Below are 5532 nucleotides of genomic sequence, written 5' to 3'. Positions count from 1 at the left end.
CCCGTAGTGGTGGTGAGTATGAAAGTAATGGGTTGGGCATCGTAGGGATGCTTTGTGGTGCTGGTGTGGGGTGGTGCCAACCTGGTGTATCATGTGACAGCCGGGGTGTACAGCATCAAGTGAAGTAAATGTGACCAAGGTGAGGCCATCCCTGGCATCCCAGGCAACAATGTGGTCGGGTGCCGATGCCCCGTGTCCTGTGCGGTATCAGGTGATTGCAGAGAAGGTTGGTGTTGTTGATGCTGCTGGTGTGCCTGGTGCTGCTGGTGTTGGGGCTGATCGTGGTGGGATTCTGAGGTGAGATTTTTTCAAGGGCACCGATGCTGATGGGATAGAGGGCAGGTGAGGTTGAGATGACAGAAGCGACCTGTCAATAGTGAGAGAGGTTGCTCCAATGAGGTGAGAGTGGATAGAGAGTTTGCTCCAAATACCTGCTAGCTGTGTAAAGGTAAATCTGTCTTCCAAATGCAGTAAGCTAAAGCTTTTAACCTTGGAAAATGAACACCTGTGAAATGGGAGCTTTTATAGACCATTTGTAGCTGTCAAGTCAGTAAACCATCCCATGCTGACACAACACCCGGCCTCCGTACCTGATGTGATCGCTGAGCAGCGGGGAAGCCCATTAGCGAGCTCTAAAAATCTAAAGATGAGCTTCAAATGTTTTTTAATTCTCATATAACAACCTCTTAATAATCTAAATAGCCTCCCCCTCCGCTTGGTGTTGGGTCTGTTCAGTGCTGACAGACCTGACACCTGGGAGACGAGACTGGAGGCGGGTTGATAGCGGGGTCACGACCCGCTGCCAATCATTTCAATTTGACCACTGACCCGCCTCTGATCCCGCCCTCTCAGCGCCTGTAAAAGCCCAGCCCTGGAGTGTGAGTCGAATTCACAACCTTCTGACTCGAGGGCGAGGGTGCTGTCCACTAAGCCTAGGCTGACATTCCAGTACAGGAATGCCATATTGCTGGGAGGAACTTGTCTCCTTTTTTGGATCTTTTCTAAATATTTTACTTTGCTTTCTGTATTTTGCAGATTACTCTCGCAGTCTTGAGAGTTTCTTCGTGGGCCCAGATACATTACTAAGTTCGGAGAACAAGCCCAGAGAAACTAACAGTAAAACCTTTTGGTTAATCACTTCAGCTATTAGATTATCCTGTGCCCTTCCAGGCATTTTCTTCCATCTTTCAAAAGCAATCGAGCGTCACATCAGGTCTTATTTTATGCTTTTCACTGTCAAGTGAATTTATTGAACAAAGCAATAACAACAAATTGCATTTGTATAGCACCTTTAATGTAGTAAAATATCCTAAGGTGTTGCTTGAGGTGATGCAAAACTCGGCTGCCCGTGTACTAACTCGCACCAAGTCCCACTCACCCATCACCCCTGTGCTCGCTGCACTACATTTGCTCCCGGACAATTTTAAAATTCTCATCTTTGTTTTCAAATCCCCCCTTGGTCTCGCCCCTCTCTATCTCTGTAATCTCCTCCAACCCTGCAACCCCCCGAGATCACTGCGCTCCCTTAGTTCTGGTCTCTTATACATCCCCGATTTTAATCGCTCCACCATCGGTGGCTGTGCCTTCAGCTGCCTGGGCCCCAATCTCTGGGACTCCCTCCCTAATCCTCTCCACCTCTCTATCTCTCTTTCCTCCTTTACGACATTCCTTAAAACCTCCCTCTTTGACCGAGCATTTGGTCACTGTCATGTATTCAACTGTCATTATAACCCATGTATAAACTGACCTAAGTTGCACACCGTGAGAACACTGACCACTAGGTGGTGAACTTGTGGGAGACACTCATAACCTGGACTTTCAGGTATAAAAGAGGAAGCTCCACCCACCTTCATCACTTCAGTGCTGGCAAATAAAGGTAACTGGTCACAGAGTGACCTTCTCTCTAGTATGGGCCTCGTGTGCATTTGTACTGTATAGTAAGGACATATTATTGGCGATGAGAAACTGGGATTTAAACCACGCGAGCATGGCCACTAGCAGCACAGACGAGAGGTACTGTGTTGGTGATGATTGGGACGATTTTATTGAGAGACTACAGCAAAGTTTTGTCACTAAGGAATGGTTGGGACAGGATTCGGCCGACAAACGCAGGGCTCATCTTCTGACGGTTTGTGGATCCAGGACGTACTCCCTGATGAAGGACCTTCTGGCGCCAGAGAAGCCGGTGGACAAGACTTTTGAAGAGCTCAGTAAGTTGATCGGGGAACACTTTAAACCAGCGAGCAGCATGCACATGGTGAGACACCGGTTTTACACGCACCGGCGGCGAGAAGGGCAAAGCGTTCCAGACTTCGTGGCAGACCTCCGGCGACTGGTGAGCCTATGTAAGTTCCCAGATGCGTGCAGAGTGGAGATGCTGCGAGACTTTTTTATTGAGGGCATCAGACACGCTGGGGTTTTCAGGAAACTGATCGAGACCAAAGACTTGACCCTGGAAACGGCGGCTTTGATGGCCCAGACATTTATCTCAGGGGAGGAAGAGACCAGAATGATGTTTGACAAAAATCTTGGTTTAAATGCAGCAAATGGACAGGGAATAACATTGTTAACGCGGCACACAGTTCTCCAGGCAGACAGGGGCAATCGGACATGCCCGAGCATGTAGTCAAACCCAAAGGGGGAATTCAACAGAGACAATGGCTAGCTGAACGGCGATTCATGCCATCGCAAGGGACAATGCGGCCAGTAATGGGGCCATCAACACCTGTTAATGGTGCGTTTAAGGACAGTTACAGAGACAGTCAGAGACGATCGATTGGTAATGGACCTTTTGTTTCCAACAACGGCTCATGTTGGAGGTGTGGAGGCAAACACCCAGCCAGAGCTTGCAGATATCAGCAATATACCTGCAGAAACTGCAACGTCAGTGGTCATTTGGCGCGTATGTGCAGGATCGCTTCTCGGCCTTTTGGCTAAGATCAAGTGTAGTATCTGTTCTTATCAGTTTAATATCCCCTATGGGGACCAGATATTGAATTGTTTTTTGGAAGAGGGAGATGGAACAGGGGCTTGCTCCGTCCACTCCACGCACCGACCTGGTATTGCAGTGTTTCCAGGAACTGTGCAGCTTCCCCTCTCGGCCTTTTGGCTAAGATCAAGTGTAAATAGCGCAAAGTGATCTTTGGCGCTGGAGTTGATCTGACGAGAATTGGCAAAAAAAAATAATAAATATGTGCAGGAAGCCTGGAGCGAGAAGTCCTGGGGGTAACATTTGCTAATGCAGTTCGGGAGTGTTTAAACTAATATGACAGGGGAATGGGAACCGATGCAGTGAGACAGGATGAAGTAATATGGAGTCAGAAACAGATGGTCGAAAGATAAAAAGCAATAGTGGAAGACCGAGTAAACAAAGGCAAGATACAAAAAGGGCCATACTACATCATAATTCTAAAAGGACAAAGGGTATTAAAAAAACAAGCCTGAAGACTTTGTCTCTTAATGCAAGGAGTATCAGTAATAAAGTGGATGAATTAACAGTGCAAAGAGATGTTAACAGATATGATGTGATTGGGATTACAGAGACGTGGCTCCAGGATGATCAGGGCTGAGAACTCAACATCCAAGGGTATTCAACATTCAGGAAGGATAGAATAAAAGGAAAAGGAGGTGGGGTAGCATTGCTGGTTAAAGAGCAGATTAATGCAATAGTTAGGAATGACATTAGCTTGGATGATATGGAATCTATATGGGTAGAGCTACAGAACACCAAAGGGCAAAAAACGTTAGTGGGAGTTGTGTACAGACCTCCAAACAGTAGTAGTGATGTTGGGGAGGGCATCAAACAGAAAATTAGGGGTGCATGCAATAAAGTTGCAGCAGTTATCATGGGTGACTTTAACATGCATATAGATTGGGCTAACCAAACTGGAAGCAATACAGTGGAGGAGGATTTCCTGGAGTGCATAAGGCATGGTTTTCTCGGCCAATATGTCGAGGAACCAACTAGTGGGGAGGCCATCTTAGACTGGGTGTTGTGTAATGAGAGAGAATTAATTAGCAATCTCATTGTGCGAGGCCCCTTGGGGAAGAGTGACCATAATATGGTGGAATTCTGCATTAGGATGGAGAATGAAACAGTTAATTCAGAGACCATGGTCCAAAAATTAAAGAAGGGTAACTTTGAAGGTATGAGGCGTGAATTGGCTAGGATAGATTGGCGAATGATACTGAAGGAGTTGACTGTGGATGGGCAATGGCAGACATTTAGAGACCGCATGGATGAACTACAACAATTGTACATTCCTGTCTGGCGTAAAAATAAAAAAGGCAAGATGGCTCAACCGTGGCTATCAAGGGAAATCAGGGATAGTATTAAAGCCAAGGAAGTGGCATAAAAATTGGCCAGAAATAGCAGCGAACCCGGGGACTTGGAGAAATTTAGAACTCAGCAGAGGAAGACAAAGGGTTTGGTTAGGGCAGGGAAAATAGAGTACGAGAGGAAGTTTGCAGGGAACATTAAGACGGATTGCAAAAGTTTCTATAGATATGTAAAGAGAAAAAGGTTAGTGAAGACAAACGTAGGTCCCCTGCAGTCAGAATCAGGGGAAGTCATAACGGGCAACAAAGAAATGGCAGACCAATTGAACAAGTACTTTGGTTCGGTATTCACGAAGGAGGACACAAACAACCTTCCGAATATAAAAAGGGTCGGAGGGTCTAGTAAGGAGGAGGAACTGAGGGAAACCCTTATTAGTCCGGAAATTGTGTTGGGGAAATTGATGGGATTGAAGGCCGATAAATCCCCAGAGCCTGATGGACTGCATCCCAGAGTACTTAAGGAGGTGGGCTTGGAAATAGCGGATGCATTGACAGTCATTTTCCAACATTCCATTGACTCTGGATCAGTTCCTATGGAGTGGAGGGTAGCCAATGTAACCCCACTTTTTAAAAAAGGAGGGAGAGAGAAAATAGGAAATTATAGACCGGTCGGCCTGACCTCAGTAGTGGGTAAAATTATGAAATCAATTATTAAGAATGTCATAGCAGCGCATTTGGAAAGAGGTGACATGATAGGTCTAAGTCAGCATGGATTTGTGAAAGGGAAATCATGCTTGACAAATCTTCTGGAATTTTTTGAGGATGTTTCCACTCGAGTGGACAAGGGAGAACCAGTTGATGTGGTGTATTTGGACTTTCAGAAGGCTTTCGACAAGGTCCCACACAAGAGATTAATGTGCAAAGTTAAAGCAAATGGGATTGGGGGTAGTGTGCTGACATGGATTGAGAACTGGTTGTCAGACAGGAAGCAAAGAGTAGTAGTAAATGGGTACTTTTCAGAATGGCAGGCAGTGACTTGTGGGGTACCGCAAGGTTCTGTGCTGGGGCCCCAGCTGTTTACATTGTACATTAATGATTTAGACGAGGGGATTAAATGTAGTATCTCCAAATTTGCGGATGACACTAAGTTGGGTGGCAGTGTGAGCTGCGAGGAGGATGCTATGAGGCTGCAGAGTGACTTGGATAGGTTAGGTGAGTGGGCAAATGCATGGCAGATGAAGTATAATGTGGATA

General features: G+C 46.2%; 1 pseudogene; it reads left to right on the top strand.

The window, feature by feature from the left end:
* Nucleotides 1-2913: 2913 nt before the first annotated feature.
* Nucleotides 2914-3093, top strand: LOC139279225 (U2 spliceosomal RNA; annotated as a pseudogene).
* The last annotated feature ends 2439 nt before the right edge of the window (nucleotides 3094-5532 follow it).

Source organism: Pristiophorus japonicus, chromosome 13, assembly GCF_044704955.1.
Source record: "Pristiophorus japonicus isolate sPriJap1 chromosome 13, sPriJap1.hap1, whole genome shotgun sequence".
In the NCBI taxonomy this organism is placed as follows: domain Eukaryota; kingdom Metazoa; phylum Chordata; class Chondrichthyes; family Pristiophoridae; genus Pristiophorus; species Pristiophorus japonicus.
The sequence above is the reverse complement of the archived record's forward strand: the minus strand, read 5'-3'. Positions and strand labels throughout refer to the sequence as shown.